The sequence below is a fragment of the Amblyomma americanum genome, chromosome 4 (assembly GCF_052857255.1).
Source record: "Amblyomma americanum isolate KBUSLIRL-KWMA chromosome 4, ASM5285725v1, whole genome shotgun sequence".
NCBI lineage: Eukaryota > Metazoa > Arthropoda > Arachnida > Ixodida > Ixodidae > Amblyomma > Amblyomma americanum.
Genome location: NC_135500.1, coordinates 128,405,741 through 128,424,058, shown reverse-complemented (window position 1 = coordinate 128,424,058; position 18,318 = coordinate 128,405,741). Strand labels below are relative to the sequence as shown.

Here is an 18,318-nt window from a genome sequence, read left to right as displayed (position 1 = left end):
CAAGTTTGTGATGTTAATACGTCAGTCTAGACTGTCAAAGAGCAAACATTTGAATGCGCACTCAGTTCATCGCGTTTTGATTACTGCTATCTGGAAGAATACATCAAATTATTCCGGAGATACAATGAGGCGGTAGGTCTGTTTAGCAATCACACGCGCTACGTGCTCCTACCTTTGCCCTTAATTTCTAAAACACTGCCTGTGAAATTAGCGAAAGCCTATTGAGAAGGGTTAGAACTAGTTTTAATGAGGGTAGACTCGCGTACAGGTCGAAACCTCCCCAGCAAAAGCACTTCGTCTAAACTCAGGCAACGGAGTCAGTATACGCAACCGCTGCTCGGTTCCTGTTTCTTCCTTTAAAGTTTGCCCGAACTGCCGCCTAGCAAACGGTAGTAGCGCGGCAGTTAGCGTCGACTAGGTGGTTAGGTAGTTAAGCTGCGCCATTTTCTCGTACTTCTTGGGAACGGCGTGGAATAACTGGGGCTAAGTATCCGTACATTTTTTTTTTCCGGCTCAGACGCCAAAACCGTATACGCGTACGAAACCCATCGTTAAATAATTGCGCTCGTATCTGGTGCGTTACAAATACGCTGCCGCTGAGCACAGCCCGTATAGTGACATGTTGCGGATGTTAAAAACAAAATAATAATAACGATAACTAGAGCGCGTGAATGCGCGTTCACATTTTGAATGACTTAAAACAATGGTCGCTTTTCTCTACCCAAATCGCTGCGACAAAAACGTCCTTGGACAATCTCTCTCTCTCTCTCTCTTGGAAACTAGTTGGATAGCGGCACGCAGCGTTTCGCATAATGGAATACGCGCATTACGAATACAGGCCACTGTTTCAGCAAGAAAACGAAGTGTCTAAGATTGGCTTTTGTTTCCAAAACAAAAAAAAAAGATTACGAAACGAATGCAAGCACCTTGGTTTTCCTTCTTCGAACTCAGCACTGGCGAAACGCGTATAACGAGCGTCTCTTGTTCCTCCTGTTGCTTTGTATACGTGTCCCGCTGGCGCGAGCGCGCGCGCCGTCGTGCGCCTCATAATAACGCGCCAGTCGCAAGCGAAACGTCCCAGCTCTGCAGAGCATCGATCGAGCTTGCTTTCTGTTTTCTGCCTCCTCCTCCCCCTCCTCCCTCTCTTCCCCCCCCCCCCCCCCCCCCCCCCCCCCCCCAGTGTGTTCAGCGTCTCGTTCTTGTCGCCCGGCCACAACGCTCCTCCGGGGGCCTCGACTCCTCAGCCATCGATTCCAATAGAAGCCGACAATCAATGGCGCCTCGCTCGAGGCACGCGGCGCGTGCGAGAGACTGAGCAACACCCTCTAAATACTTTCTTCAGGCCTCTCCAGGCCCTCCTTTCCACACGCGCTACGTCACGCCAAGTGTCCGGTCAGGCTGCTCACCAAGCGCGGCTCCGCTCCGCTCGGTTGTCTCCCTCGATGTGCTCGCGCTTGCCCGGGCAAGCACAGACACGAACGCAGTCTTGCAGTGAGCGTCTAGCTGCTGCTTGAGTCTTTCAGCCTGGCGTTGGGTGCATTTCCGTTCGCTCCTCGCACGGCTGTGTCTGTTTCGTGTGGCCGTTTCTTGTGTGGCGTGCGTACCTGTGCTAGCGCACGAATGGGAAACTGATTGCCTGCCGTGTAGCGAGTGCAACTTCGTGAAACATGGGCCGGTGCTGTGTTCCCGGGTGCCGCGGGAACTACCAGAATGGTCCCAAAGTACGTGTTTATTGCTTCCCAAGAGACGAAGTACGAAGAAAAGCCTGGTTGCGAGCCATTCCACGGAAGGATTTCACACCTACAGAGCATTCGAGGGTAAGACTCTGAAATATTGCTTAATAGGCGCTGGTAATTATCTTAGTTGTGAGCTGTCGCTCCCGGAAAGGCATGCTGTCTTTGTAGGCAATGATATCACTTCTTACACTTATGTATGAATTGTCCAGGAAGCATTTAGTTCTGTGGATGTGCATAAGGCTTGTGTAAAAGCTGTGTAAATATGTAAAAGCTGTTCACTATTCAGACTCTTTTTACTTAGTGTTTTAGGCAATGGAGAGTCATGGCGAATGGCCTTGCTTCATTTTCTCGTGCAGGTGTGTGAACTGCACTTCCACGCAGGCGACTTCATTACGACGTTGTCACACCAAGATGAACTGACAGGGAAAATAATAGAGGTGAAGCGTGACAGGCTACAGTTGAAGATTGATGCTGCGCCTTCTGTTTTTCCAAACTGCCCAAAATACTTGTCCTCAACGCCTGGACGGAGTGAATCGCCAGAGACGAAAAAAGCAAGAAGGGAAAACGCTGCTTTGCAGGAGGCTATGAGGAAGTCACTTCAGTCTAATGAGCTTGAACAGAAAAGAAACAAAGTTTCATCTTACGAGGAGTTCAAATCTAAGTTGCCTGGAATCTGCAACACGAAATTCTGGACCGTTTCTGTCGATGAGCAGTGCGTTAGGTTCCTTCTCATCGAGAATGATCCTTCACCTAATGTGAAATGCGCCTTGGTAGTTCTCCCTGATCTGTCACTTTCTGTTTTCTTGAATGGAGTGAAGCTTCTGTCGCTTCCTTCAGGCAGGATTCTGCCAGCTCAAGTATGCGACACCTCCAGCCTGTCCTTGCTGCTAGAAGAACTCGAGATAGGCTTGCATAATATACCTGAGGTGACGAAAGAGTCGAAACATACTAAAGTATTGCAGTTTGTCGGTTCACTGCTTGCAGACCTCATTGAGGACAGTGATACGACGAAAGAACAGTCTTCTTTGCTGAAATTTCTGGTTGAGCAGATAGAGCTTCTCCTCGCGAAACAGCATGTGTATAGCGCAGAGCTGCTGGTATTCGCCAGTATTTTGAATTCAATTTCTCCTCACGCATATCACTTCACAAGAGCTGCATCAAGAATCATTCTGCCCCATCCTTCCACACTGCGCCGTGTTTGCTCAAATTACAAAGCTGACCCTCTTGTGGAGCAAAATCAACCGCACTGTCTCTCCTACATCCGAGAACGAGTCAAATCAATGAAAGACCACGAGAAGACAGTGACCCTGATGATCGATGAGATCCACATAAAACCATACTTCGACTACAAAGGGGGCACAATAGTAGGATCGTCGGTTCATTCAACGGAACCAGCAACAACAGCCCATGTGTTCATGGTACAATCACTCCTTTCTGCAAACAAGGACGTCATTCACATATTACCTGTGAGCAAACTGAGCGCAGAAATTTTGCACGAGCATGCTAAGAACATAATCATTAATGTTGAGAAAATGGGGCTCAAAATTATCGCTGTGATAACGGACAACAATGCTCTGAACCGCAAGATGATGTCGTTATTTGCTACAAGTCCTCAGGTGAGCATTGTCTATCCCCATCCAGCCGATAACGCTCGCCCTCTTTTCTACGTGGTCGATCCTGTGCATCTCTTGAAGTGCATTAGGAACAATTGGATTAACCAGAAAAACCCTGGAACATGCCTCTATTTCCCTGAAATGGACTTGAGTGGAGCAATGCCCGAAGGGCCTCCTCGTATGAAAGCTGCTTCTTTCGCAGCTGTGCGGCAGCTTTATTCTTCAGAGAAGACGTCGCTTGTGAAGGCTGCTTACAGACTGAACGCAAAAGCCGTGAATCCAACCTCAATGGAGCGGCAAAATGTAAAGCTCGCTCTCGACGTCATTAATCAGTTTGTTTCAAATGCCCTCAGGACACATGGTTCCGCGTTCAAGATTCCTCAAGCTGAGTCGACTGCTCTTTTCATTGACGTTATCCTCACATGGTGGCAAATAGTCAATGTTAAGACCCCTTGCAAAGACCAGAGGCTAAGGGACAGCATGCAAGACCCTGTAAGGTCTGTTGATGACACACAGTTAGCTTTCCTGAGCGGCGTTGTGGACTGGTTGGACGCTTGGGCAAGAATAAACATCACCAGTGGCTCGCTGACGAAAGAGACTCACAGTGCTTTGCGACTGACATGCTATTCTCTGGTAGAACTCTCGCGCTACTGCTTAGAAGAACTTCACTTCAAGTACGTACTGCTGGGCAAATTTCAGACGGATGCGCTAGAAGACCGGTTCGGCCGTTACCGCCAGCTGGCAGGATCACAGTACCACATTTCCGTGCGTCAGCTCTACGAATGTGAGAAGAAGCTTCGTCTTCAAAAACTTTTGACATTTCCACGCGAGGAAACAGAGTTTGAAGACGTAAGTGAGGATCTTGTCCCATGCAACTTTTCTGTGGCTGTCAGCGACGACGATATTACACACGCCCACTCTGACATGGATGCTATTGTCTACATTGCAGGATACGCTGCTCATGCTGCTTTAAAGAAGCTTTCATGTTCTGCTTGCTTCAGCACATTGGTGATTGAAAATCGAGAGATCGAAGCGGAAAATACTGCCATGATAGCTAACCTGTCGAGAGGAGGGCTGAAGTTTCCCCAGCCATGCACAGTTCACATGGTACTGATGACTAAACTAGTTGCAGAGAAGTTGTCTTTTGGAGCAACCGCGGAAGATTTTCTCTCCTGTAGAAATCAACGTGGTGTCGTGATTTCACAGACGATTTCCCTCCTGGACGAACACGACATTGAGACATGTGAAAATGGCCACACTGCACAAACTCTCCTGCGCTTGGTAGTACGCGTTGCAACCAACGTTGTTCTAAACAACTTTTGCAAACTAAGAAATGATGCCATACAAGACAATGCGCAGCAGAAGGCCGCAGCCCGGAAAGCAGCAACGCTTAAGAAGAAGTAAGTTTTATTCCCAAGCAATAAAAATGCTTTGCGCACACTTCATTGCTGGTGTCTCGTCGTTTTTTATTGTAAGGGTCAGATTAGCTGTACAAATACTCAACAGCGCAACATTATTGTGAGTGTCATTATTGCTGTGTGTGAAAGCTTTAAGCAAAACACAATACAGAATAAAACTAACACAATGCGCAGTAGACGGTGTTTTTTTTTTTCAATGTTCACGAACTTCTACTTTAACAACTAGATATACGCATGTGCGGTCTGTGCGGATGGATTTTACCGCACGGCAGACATCATGTACGTGATAGAACCTAATAATTAGATGATTAATTGAAATTAACTAATCAATTTTTTATTATAATGACCAATAATGCGAAATTGGCGGCCGTATGCTAAATTGTTTATTATAAAAAACTGTATTAGCAGCTCGAACTTTCTTGACAATAAGGTGTTCTGCAATAAAAAAAATATATAAAGCAGATAAAATGATAGCCTAAGGCGCGCACAAACTAGCGAATTTCTTTTCTGCAGCAACGACAAAAATGAAAATGAAGGAATCACTTATAAGGCAGCTACGTACGGCAGTACCCGAATAGTGCAGACGGGCGCGGCGCGCTGAAATCGCGGAGCGCGGGGCCTGCACGGTCCCTTGGCGTGACGTCACGCGGCCGGTGGAGAGGCCTTAGCATTGAGAGGGTGTTGGACTGAGCCCCCCCCCCGCCACCGAAAGGCACCTCCTCGACGCGTGCATACGCAGCAAGCGAGACGAAGCCCGGAGGCGAAATAAGCAGTACCTAGTGCTCCTCTGTGGCGTTTTACATAGCGTTGCAAAGGAGATGGCAATCAGGTGCCGGCACCCGAGTATTTTGTCGAGTGCTTTTTGTAACTAAAATCGACAACCGGAAACCGCAACGCAAGAATCGGTAACGAACTCGGGAGAACACAGAGGGCGCGTTTGAGGGGCGTACCCTTCGAGGAAGCGGTATAGGGGAGGGAGGTGTCCCTCCTGTTTGCTCAACGCTTTTCCTGAACTTTCTTCTCCCTTTCCCTTTTCAATCCCCTCATCCCTCCTCCCCAGTGCAGGGTAGCCAACCGAAACACCCTCCTGGTTAACATGCCCACCTTCTCCCTGGTTATTTTTCCCTCTTCCCCCAAATAAGGGAAGCCAATGCAGTTTTCCCGTGGGAGAGAGGGAATGGTTAAGAGAGGGAGGGCTCCGCGATGCCTTTTAATCCGCTGCTGGGAGAACATGTGTAACAGAAAACATCTCTTCGGTCCGCTATATTAAGAACCAGGAGCTCTACATCACAAGAGGCGCCGGCTATAGGCTGTATGGTATTATTTGCGTTTAATGTTTTGTTCTTTTTACCTCTTTGGCTTTGTGCGTTTGCTGTGTCTACGTAGGTTCGTCGACTACGATGGCTAATTTAAAACCCTTGAGAAATTTTACTTGGCGCGTTTTATATGAGTGTTCCCCAGCACCGTATGCCCACGCTTTGCAGAAGTGAGCTGAGAGTGACTGATAACGAGATTAAGAAGTTTGCGTGGATAAGGTGGCGCAGCTGGATCAGGAGACGCTCAATTGGGAGGATCTGGCCGCGGCGTTCGGCAGTGGAAGTAGTCAGGCTGATGCTAGTTATGATGATGAACAAGAGTGACAGTGAATTTCTTTTCTTTCGAGCTGACAGTGCTAGATGGAGAAGCTAAGGTAGGAGTTAAAATAATATGACTACTTACTCCCCCACCCCTTCAACTTCCTAGCAAAATTGAAGCAGAGAGACATGAGAGTGGAGTAAAGCCTCAAGTGCTCACCTTCAAATAGCTCCAGCTGCCACTTTGTTTTCATGTGTATTAACGCATGATGCGATCATGTCCTCAGCTGCCGGAGGCCACAATGGGCGGTGAGATCACGGAATTATGCAGGACACCAGCCTGAGCTTTGTTTTATTCTTGGCGCGCAGCCTTATCGCAGTTTGGGCGGGAAGTTGGCGACACAGTTGAACGCGTGGGGTGATGACGCATCTTAGATATTTTGTCATGTTTAATACAGTGATGACTGGTGTGCACAGGATCAAACGAACCGGACGATTAAACTTTGCATGCGTGATTAACGTTCAGCGAGTCAATGACGGCATCATTTCTGAGTCTATGAGGGCTACGTTTAAAGAATCGACTTGCATTCGTCTGTTCCGATCAAAGATTAGATCCCTGGAGCTCTTACGAGAATGCTAGTTGGAAGCTGGGAGTGTCTGCACGGAGAGACCTCTGCAGACTTCTACACGCCTCTACATGACTCTACAGAACTCTACTACCGACCTCTACTACAGGCCTGTGCTACAGACCTCTACTGTAACATTAGAATGTGGAACTTTTTTTGAAAAACTAGTCGGAATAGCAACGCTGGTAGACAAACAAAGATGTTGTTGTTGTGCTCCTCTGTTGGAAGATGTGTTCTGGGGTAATCACGAAGCGATGAAAAACTTTTTTTTTGTTTTTCAACGGCATGCAGACCCGCTTTTCGCTTATAGTCTGAAGGTATTTTTATTTTAATCGCTTCTTTTCAATTAATATCTTCACTTCCGAAGTTATCTAGGCCACTAAAGCAAAAAGCAACAAAAAAGCTGCAGCGATACTGGATGAACCAGCAACAATAAAAGACGAACAGATAATAAACTGTCGCTTCGCAAGACTGCAGCGAGTGTTACTTCCATCCCTGAGCACTAAATCCCTCCTAATGAGGTCGGGATTGATATCATCGGGTATAAACGGCGTTATTAGCCGCTCTGCCTGCACTTTTATTGGGAGTCACAGCGTTGCGTTGCTATTTTTCATTTCCGAACAACTGCCTTCGTCATGGCGCTTGTTATCCGTGTCCTAACATGGCTTTTTTTTTCTTTTTTTTTTGCGCCCGCAAGGCTCAGATTTAATGCACTTCAGTTGTCACGGCACCGGCGTTCAATTCGAGGATTACTTCCTTCTCCTTCTTGTCAGATATACGTCGAAAACACGGTGATCTCCAATTATCGCAGCCGGATCCCGGTTCGGAGCCTCGGCGCCGCTAACTGCGTGCACCTAACGCAGTTTTTATTCGCCCCCGGTTTTTGAACCAACTCAACGCTTGCACGCTTCTAATGGCATATAAACAGTAAGTTGCTAGATGGAAGTCGAAAAGAGAAAAGAACTGAAAGTAATGTATAAAGGCGAAATAAAGAAAGAAATTCTGGCAGGGGCAGGACTAACGGCAGTCTCGTTTCCAGCTTCATGCCGCGACAAGCGCGTACAGTTTGATTGCAATTTGATCTTACTTCCAGTCCCTGGGTTGCCAGCACTGAACGGGTATAGGGTTACGAGTTTGAGTGCTACCTGGCCGACCGAGAACGATAAGCAGTAAATGTCAGGAACGGATTTGGTGCGGTCGGGATCGTAAAGTTGGCTGATCTGCACGGATGGAGAGGGCAGACGCACAGCCGGGAGTTGCTGGTCTTGCTGGGGCACTGCTGCTGGACATTTGCTCCGAAGCGAGGCTGTAAAGCGGTTGGCCCTCTGGCGGTGTTTGGCGCCACTATCGCTGGCGCCGACGAGACCGGAAGTTTTGTCAGGATTAAGTTCGATGCCCGACACAAGGCGCGACCGTACCCGTTCCCGCTGTGTGACGTCATACGTTACCCGGGAAAGAGATTCGGTTTATTCGCAGGAAACAGGAAGGTTACCTGTGTATTTGAGGTTGCAAGTTGAATTTTTCTGACATACATCGCTAGTTCGCCTGCGTAGAAGGCGGGTGTCGCTAGCGTTCTTGAAGCTGATTCTGCAGCGGGTCTGGAGAAAGCAGACCATAAAGCAAAGATGTTGAAGTTCGTGTACCGGCAGACTTACTGATCATGTTGTGAGGCAAACAACAACTGATGCGCGGCTACATTAACCTATCCAGCTGTTGCGCGTCTTATTTAAAAGGCAAAATTTGAAAGCATAGCACGGGGTGACCTGAATTTCAATCTTCACCACCGTGCGTCGCCACCTACAGACCCTGCATGCCATCATAGCGCGGCACACCCGCCGACAGGAGTTTGCATCTGCTTGGAAAATATTCCCGCTCGCTGCATGACAAGTGGATGCACGGAATCAAAATGCGTCGAGCAGAAAAAAAGAAATATATAGCGGAAATCGTTGACCGAGAAAACTGTGCCAGCTATACGAACGCGTATACCATACAGCTGCTACATCACTGACGTTTTACTTCTTTGTACCACATACGCGTTCTCTAGGTTTTCGTTCTGTATATCTCTCTATGCTTTTTTTATCTAACCGGAGAGGCGCTTTGCGCGCAGTGTTTTCGGGGCTGTCTTCTCCCGTCGCAAAAGCAACGCTTCGCGGAATGCGCGCAATAAGCAACAGCCATCTCGCGAGCCGAAATGATCTCGGATGTGATCACAGCCAGGAGCCTCACTGGAAGCTTCGGGGCGACGCTTCTAGTGGCGTCATCTCTCCATTCAGGCAAAACTGGCGCTCTTTCTGGGCAAGGATGCTTTTCTATGCCGATGTGCCCAGAAAGAAAAAAAAAGAATTGAAAGACGGGAGACGCCTCTGGTCTCTGTGTTGTTTCCCCTGCTTTAGCCGTGCACGAGGACCTGCGCGAAGTAGGGCGTAACAAGGGAATTCGATTTGCCGCCAGCGCGAACTCGAAGCAGCGGGAAGGTATGGCACGAGTAATGCGGAAAGGAAGAGTATTCTTGCTTGGGATAATGATTTTAGAGGGCACGCTTTCGCGAAGAAAAACTGAGATTCTGTGACACCGGAAGAAACTAAAAGCCAAAGCAAGGTAAAAATATCCTTCGGAAGCACTTTTGTATGCGTATGCTACAAAAGGTGTTGTGTTGGAGGGGACCTTGTTCTCGTATTATGTCTTTACAGATAGCCATATCTAAACCAATCTCCATGTCATAACCGTGCTGATTCTCATAATCACACCGACCACCATACCCATTCTCATATCCACGCCCATACATATTCCCACACCCACTCGGACACCTATTCTCATACCCACACCAATCCCGTACCCATACCTCATCCCATTTCCCCAACCAGTGCCTTCAAGCAATTCCTCTTCTAAAATAAATGTACTCGTCAATACATATAGGTATACTATTCCAGAAGTTTCGCTCGTGAGCAGATAAAACTTGGCTGCAGTGAGCCCGAGCATCATCTCACTGTGCCCAACTGGGTCAGAACAACCAAAGCAAGGAGACTCGAGCTATAATCGCATTACGTAGACAGAGCACACTTGTGAGCCGTAGAGTATATATTTGCTCGATTCTCGCCTGCATCTTCAAAGCAAGAGACCGGACGTGTCCGTGTGTTGAGGCGTAACGATGGATACTCAGTCTGGAAATGATAAAGGATTCGACAAATATAGACATTCGCGCGCATTTGTCACAAGCACTGCCATGAGAAAGGAAACCTTAACAAAGCGCGCGTTACGCGAAAGAGATTATATACACAGGGGGGAACGCGAGAATAAGAATAGCATCGTGAGAACAAGCAGCGCCACATCACGCGCATTTGAAATTACTCGCGTGCCAACGACTAACCGGTTCCCTCCGTTCCTGGAAAACGTCCCGCGTTTCCGTGCGACGGGTGAAACATTGCGATACGAACGATTCAAAGCATTCCGATTTGCAAAACGGGTTCCGCGCTGTGTGCGGGCGATAAGCAGCGCGCGTGAAAGTGAACGTGCTATATTTGTAACTAAGCCCTTGGAGAAAGATGAAAGCGAACACGGTTTGTTGCGCAGACTGGAACGAACAATAGGTCTTTCCTGAGGAGAATTCGTCGCCAAGTTCGGGGAATGCGAGCTACCACATAAAAGATACGAACTGTACGCCATGGTTACCGCGGGCAGAAGCAAAAGGCAGCCAGACATTTGTGTTTTAACACGAAGGGAAAAATACCCGGACACCCAATGGGCGTGTATCCCGTTTTATGCTTTTATTAACAGAGCCCCCGTGCCAGCGCTGATCTGTTACTTGTGAGTGGTGTACTCCGGGTTAGTTTCGACCGACTGCACTTTGTTTTTTCCATCGTAACCTCAATATGCTGGCGCTTCTGAATCTCGTCTCCATTGGCACGCGGCCCCTGCGCTGTGAATCGAACCCGCAGCCTCGTGCTCAGTGGCGGAGCGTCATAGCTACTGAGCCACTGCGGTAGGTAGAAAAGTAACTTTACTGGCAGTTTGGTACGGTACGTAGTAAGAAAAGCAAAGTAACACGGACTGTAGCAGATAAACCACTCCGCAGCGATAGATGGGATTAACTATTAGCCGATAAAGTCCAAGGAATAACTGTGCGGACGTGAATCAAACAGCGAGAAAGCAGGAATGAGCGACTTTGGTTTTACTGCTCGTCAAATAGCATGGTTGTTGGTTCTCTGCGGCCTTGCGAAGCGGTGGCCGAGCATCCGCTTCGCATTCGGGAGGTGCTGGGTTCGTTCCCCAGTGCCGCAGGGTGGCATCCGGTTTCCCGATGGGTACAAAATCTCCCGCTGCCTGATGCTCGGGTCTTCTGGAGCGAAATGCCTGGGAAAAGGGTCTCTATGAACCTTTCAGTTAGAAGTTAGAATCTGACGCCTGTGATCTGTGCTGCTCTGCACTGACCACGGTGCTGCTTGAATATAGTATTTGCGTGGGAGCCTTATCGTACTTTATTTGTTGTCGGTAAGTGCAAATTTCAAACCCAACAGTTATATAACCGCGATACTTGGGTAGTGATGAGAGCCAGCAAAAAATAAATAAATAAATAAAGTGGCCCGTATATCAAGCTTTTGTTTGCCCTTGAACGAACAAACAGCTCCGCTCGAACTGAAAGAAATCTCATTTAGTCCCGATATCCCCGACTTCTGGCTCTTGAGAGGTGGTGTTGGTTCACGAACTAACGAGCGTTCATTTAGAACGCCAATGCCAACCTCTAGACCTCCTTTTCACGGAATTCCTGTTTTCCAACTGATGTTTGGTGGCACCAAACATGAAACACCAAACATAAAAAAAGACGGGTAGAAGGTAGTGCAGTGTCTCTGACAGCGCGCAGGGCAGGCGTTCGAGTGGAAACTCCCGGAAAGCAATCACCCCGAGGACAGTATGCGGGTTCGCGGGCGACTCGTCTTTCTTTCTCTATTTAATTCTTTTATTTTGCGAATGGCACGACTTGGAAAAAGAGATGCCAAGCCGGCCCTGCGTAAGCCAAAACAAAAGCAAAAGAAGACAACACGAAGGGCGGAGAAGGCGAACGGCAGGAAAACCCTTTGCGAGGTCCCCCCCCCCCCCCTTCCGGCTGAAAAAAAAAAAATAAAAAGCCGATCTCGGTCGACTGATTGCGCACGCGTCCGAAATGGTCTCGACTGCGCCCCGGCGTTGTTGCCCCGGTCGTTCGTATAGGCGTGCAAGTCACCCGCATGTGGCGGTGATGTCGACGAGAGTGCGAAGACAGAACAAGAGGCGCGGACAAAGCAAAACAAGCAAGCAAACAAGCTTGGTTGTGTGAGTGACGAAAGGTAGAAAGAAAGAAATAAAAAAGCGAGGAAGGAATGGAAGGTCGCGAGAGGCGATCTAGCGAGCGAACCGAGCCTGAGCACGCCAATGCCACGCGCGTACGCCCCATAGTCGTCGCCGCGCGTTACAATGGACAAACTGAAACCGGCCGACAGCACACCACACGCCGCCAGTCAATATCGTACTTGCACTACGCTTGGAAACTGAAAGATACACGCGCTGAAAAAAAACCCACTGAGCTGGCCTGTTCAAGTTCCAAATTTCGGTTTCCTTTCCTGGCACCCGCACGGTCTCTTTTTCCTTCTTTCTAGCTCTCTCTGAAAGTACATGCACTACAGACTTCTCTCCTTTGCAGCAGTCACCCCCCCCCCCCCCCCCCACGAGTGTTTTCTATCACTATTTTTCCTCTATTTTTTTTCTGGCTTTCTATCCGCGATGAAAGCTTTAAAAGTAATCCCAGCAATCTGCGCAATGTTCCCCAGCTTGCAACTGACTCACCACTGAAGAAGGGAGAAGCTGTGTTGGGCCGCTTCGAGCAAGAGCTTCCTTACTTTAGAACGGTTTCTTCTGTTCTGCACTCGAAGCTTCAAGTTGTAGTGCGCTCAGCGCCGTTTTCTTTTCGGTTATACGTCCTTTCTGTGGAGCGGGTCCTATTTCCGGAACCTCCCATATATTTTTCACTCTCTGCGAAATGCCGCTTCCCGTGTTGCTGCGTCGTTAACTATCGTATTCTTTTTTGTTTGTATCTTTGTGAAAAAAAAAATACCAATGCAACGTCCGGATCTGTCATTCCCAGCAGCTGAATGTGGTTGCGCTTTCACTTGTTTGCTACCATCGGTTACTATTGGGAATAATAATTCACGCGAAGCCATTATTATATTTCGATCCCAAGCAATGAACTCTTTCCTCTTCCGCCGATGCTGCCATAGCTTTTTCCACAGAGCGCTGTTCGATTGTCGATGTGTCAGCTTGCCGTGACACGTTCCATTTGGGAGCCGAAGGTATCCTATGGCCAATCGAATCATTTCTCATACGCCTCGTGTCTTGATGGCTTCTGCTTACCATTAATCGTCTGCCACACGAACGACTGTGTCAGTCTCCAGAGCTCAGGAATACGGCTCTGTGACTGTGGTCCGGTTACAGAGTTGCGAGCGGTGTTGAGTGAAGAAAAAAACTGTTTAAAAATGCGGAAGAATTATGTTCTATGTCTTAAGTCACGGTGACTGTTCTCTGTTGCCACATAGACATGGCTATAAACCTACTCTGCGCACCGAACTTATTCTGTCAGCAGTTTTTCTTTGTGTGTGTGTGTGTGTGTGTGTGTGTGTGTGTGTGTGTGTGTGTGTGTGTGTGTGTGTGTGTGTGTGTGTGTGTGTGTGTGTGTGTGTGTGTGTGTGTGTGTGTGTGTGTGTGTGTGTGTGTGTGTGTGTGTGTGTGTGTGTGTGTGTGTGTGTGTGTGTGTGTGTGTGTGTGTGTGTGTGTGTGTGTGTGTGTGTGTGTGTGTGTGTGTGTGTGTGTGTGTGTGTGTGTGTGTTTTCGTGAACTAAGTTGTACAGCAACTAAGTTCTCCAGTCAGAGCATTTCTGTTGACGTCCCAAAAATGCAGTAATAATGCCTAATGTATGTGCTGTATAGCTCAAAGCGCAACGTCATATTCGCGTCACCAACTTCTTCCGCGAAAACTACCGGCAGGAAGGCAGCAAACTACTAATCAGAGTCGAGGAGCTCCAAGGAACATCCATCGCACAAGGTACAAACAGGCACCGACATTTTCTCCGAAGCGCAGAGACGTTTTGTTTCTTATTTCCCCATCTTTCGTCACCGCCCCAACCCAGCCAAGGCTTGCTCACTCCTATGATTACTATATAACTATTCCCGACTCAATCAACACTCTCACACGTGACTAACGAGTTAGAAACGCGGGAACACACGCAGCGCGCACGTTATAGAAGCGACACGCGCGCATAACCGAGCCGTTACGAGGCAAAGTAACGCATTCACATCGCGTGCCGTCCGGGGGTGCCTCGAGTTCCTCGAAGAGTGAGGGGGAGACCGAGGAAGAGGCGGCGAGGGGCGCGCTGACTCGCCCGCTGCTACGCTTTCCGGTCGCATTCCGAGCCGGTCAGTTGATGGGGCACCGCGACGGCTCTAGGATGTGGCGGCGGCGACGTCGGATGCGAGAGGCGGCTGGCCCGACCCGTCCGACAAGGCGCGGAGAACTTGCCCCCGGGCGACACGCCCCTCCTCGGTCTCGCCGCAATCGGACCTCTGGGCGACGACTGCGCCTCTGCCTCGGCGCCCTGGGGCGAGGAGGAGGAGCGGAGGTCACGCCCTCTCTCACCGAGGATATGTAAGATGAAAGAAAAATAAGAAAGAATGAGGAAGATGCAGGGAAAAGATAGATAGAAAGAAAGAAAGAAAACAATTGCTGCAGATAGCCCCGCCCGAAGGGGTCGAATTTATGCGTTGCGATCGTCGGCGAGACGATGAAGTGATGGAAGTATAGTAGTGGTTGCGGCGGTTACAACACCGCTTCCATCGACCACGCCGCCTCGCGTTACACCGCACCGGTAACTGATATGGAAACGAAGCCAGCGTCGACGACGAAGACCACGACACCCCCCGCGAGTTACAGGAAGCACACGGCCCCGATACGGAAACCGAAAGCTGAGCGGGGCTGGGCGCGGCTTCCTCGCGCGGATGGTGTTACGCCCGAGACGTGGGCGCTGCCCGCGCGTGCAGTCAATGGGCGCGCAGAGCTTGAGCAAGGGGTCGAATTCGCGTCGGGGTAGAAAAAAAAAAGAAAGTTGGACTAAAGCTATAGCTCAGCCAGATCACCGCAGCCTTTCTTCTTTCCCTTCCTCTTGGATCGTCGCGAGGCGTGCACAGCCTCGCCTTGTTACGACACGCGCAACGCTAAGCGCTCAGCGTTCGGTGGCGCAGTAACGTTCAGTCGGGACCGAACCGTACGGCGCGCACAGATCTGTGCCGCCCTCGACACGGAGCAGAGAGGGCGCGAATGGGGGCGACCTTTTTAGTTACGCGCAGTTTATTTAAGTGCAGAGGAAGAAGGCCCCGTATAGCACGAGGCTGCCAAGCGCTGCCCGGCTAAGTCGTGCGCGTGGCCTCTCAAGTCGTGCGCGGCGTAGGAAGGCGTGGAGGGAGCGTACGCTACGCGCCGTGCAAATAAGGAGCGCTGGCCTACACTAGCGGGAGGAAGAGAGAGACGAGATGTTTGTGTGTTCATATCTGCCGAGAGGAAACGGAGATGAATGAATGAATGAATGAATGAATGAATGAATGAATGAATCCTACACTAGCGGGAGGAAGAGAGAGACGAGATGTTTGTGTGTTCATATCTGCCGAGAGGAAACGGAGATGAATGAATGAATGAATGAATGAATGAATGAATGAATGAATGAATGAATGAATCCTACACTAGCGGGAGGAAGAGAGAGACAAGATGTTTGTGTGTTCATATCTGCCGAGAGGAAACGGAGATGAATGAATGAATGAATGAATGAATGAATGAATGAATGAATGAATGAATGAATCCTACACTAGCGGGAGGAAGAGAGAGACGAGATGTTTGTGTGTTCATATCTGCCGAGAGGAAACGGAGATGAATGAATGAATGAATGAATGAATGAATGAATGAATGAATGAATGAATGAATCCTACACTAGCGGGAGGAAGAGAGAGACGAGATGTTTGTGTGTTCATATCTGCCGAGAGGAAACGGAGATGAATGAATGAATGAATGAATGAATGAATGAATGAATGAATGAATGAATGAATGAATGAATCCTACACTAGCGGGAGGAAGAGAGAGACAAGATGTTTGTGCGTTCATATCTGCCGAGAGGAAACGGGAATGCGTTCATGAATGAATGAATGAATGAATTAATTAATTAATTAATTAATTAATTAATCCTACTCTAGCGGGAGGAAGAGAGAGACAAGATGTTTGTGTGTTCATATCTGCCGAGAGGAAACGGGAATGCGTTCATGAATGAATGAATGAATGAATGAATCCTACACTAGCGGGAGGAAGAGAGAGACAAGATGTTTGTGTGTTCATATCTGCCGAGAGGAAACGGGAATGCGTTCATGAATGAATAATAATAATAATAATAATAATAATAATAATAATAATAATAATAATAATTGGTTTTGGGGGAAAGAAAATGGCGCAGTATCTGTCTCATATATCGTTGGACACCTGAACCGCGCCGTACGGGAAGGAATAAAGGAGGGAGTGAAAGAAGAAAGGAAGAAGAGGTGCCGTAGTGGAGGGCTCCGGAATAATTTCGACCACCTGGGGATCTTTAACGTGCACTGACATCGCACAGCACACGGGCTGTGCGATGTCAGTGCACGTTAAATGAATCTTATTAGCTGTCACTGTATGTGTATGTTCAGTATGTACACACTCTTCAGAAAAAGGTTGGAGAAATCACTAAGTAGCTACTAAGCAGACACTTGTCCCAAAACCGCTATCTTCTTAATGACTGGAGGTAGTAAAAGTATAACTAGTGAAAGTTACTGCATAGTGAAGCTAGTGAAGAGAACTACAGACACAAACAAAAAAGGTAGTTGTAATTACTAAGGAAATGGGCAGAAACTGTTTTCGAATATGTCGCTAGGTTATTCGTACGCTGTGTTGGCGTGGCTTGTTAAATTCGTGTACTGTCGAAAAAAGTATATGTTCAATTTTACCAAAGCTTGAAACCAGAGAAAGCTATGCTATAGCGTGCAGGCCGTAAATCACACACTTTGTGATATACATATTAGGCATTACGCGTATGTGCAACATAATGCGAGGCGACGGCATCAAACAATCTCATACCGGGCACACACGAAAGTTGGTTGGTTTTGTTTTTTTTGGGGGGGAAAGGAAATGGCGCAGTATCTGTCTCATATATCGTTGGACACCTGAACCGCGCCGTAAGGGAAGGGATAAAGGAGGGAGTGAAAGAAGAAAGGAAGAATAGGTGCCGTAGTGGAGGGCTCCGGAATAATTTCGACCACCTGGGGATCTTTAACGTGCACTGATCCCCAGGTGGTCGAAATTATTCCGGAGCCCTCCACTACGGCACCTATTCTTCCAGAACTCAAAATAAGCACAAATCTGAAGGTTCAAACCAGCGCGAGACGCGCACAGGTAAATCTCTCTCCGTTATGTATATATATATATATATATATATATATATATATATATATATATATATATATATATATATATATATATATATATATATATATATATATATATATATAAAACGCCGGATTCGAGTGACTGGACAAGGAACGGCGAAGATAGAGGGAGGAAAAAAAACGGTGGATTAAGCAAGGTCATCCGCAACATATTGTCAGCTTTTTTCTCAGCAGTAGATAATGGGAGCCCAGAGCTGTGTGGCTCTGCAGGTTCAATGGCCCATTCACTCAGTATTGGCGCTCATTCAAGTCGTTATTCACACTAGTTACTTCTTACGTAACTGAGTGCTTCTTTTAGGCTGACACCTTTGACGCCGGCAGAACTTTTCGTAAATTTAGTTTAGAGGCGCATGAAGATGGCTTAAATCGATGTACAGGCGTAAGCAATATAAGAGGGAACGCTTAATTCGCATTCAAGAACCAAATTTTTGCTTTCCTTCGTATCGAACATGAAAAGGCATTAAAGGGTTCATTAATCTCGAGCGAAACTAATAACGAAGAAAGGCATGTCCTCTCTGATTCTTTGGGAGTAGTTGCGGTCCAAGCGCTAATAAGGTGTTTCCCGTCATAAAGCTTCAACCGGTACGTTCTTTGCAGGCGTTACAGCATTTGCGAAAGCACGAAGCACTCCTCTTAAGAGTGTGCAGAGAAAACCGTCCTCAAAAACACCTTTGTCTGATATTTGTTGTAGCGTCTGTAGTCTGTCACTACTGTTCATTTAGAATGTCAAGCCGAAGCGACAAGGTCAGCAGTTGACTCTACAGTTACGTAATAGCCTTCCGAAGTTGCAAACTAAATGTTCACAATAAATTAGC

General features: G+C 47.9%; 2 protein-coding genes across 3 annotated transcripts in view; one reads left to right on the top strand and one right to left on the bottom strand.

Moving 5' to 3' along the window:
* LOC144128347 (exosome complex component MTR3-like) overlaps positions 1 to 10,755 on the bottom strand; it is a 176,951-nt gene extending 166,196 nt beyond the window's left edge. Inside the window, exon 1 of the mRNA XM_077661682.1 lies at positions 10,751 to 10,755. The gene's annotated coding sequence lies outside the window, so the exon portion shown is untranslated. The remainder of the gene's footprint in view (positions 1 to 10,750) is intronic.
* LOC144128345 (dual specificity tyrosine-phosphorylation-regulated kinase 4-like) overlaps positions 1 to 18,318 on the top strand; it is a 213,570-nt gene that overhangs the window by 10,802 nt on the left and 184,450 nt on the right. The gene's annotated exons all lie outside the window — the stretch shown is intronic.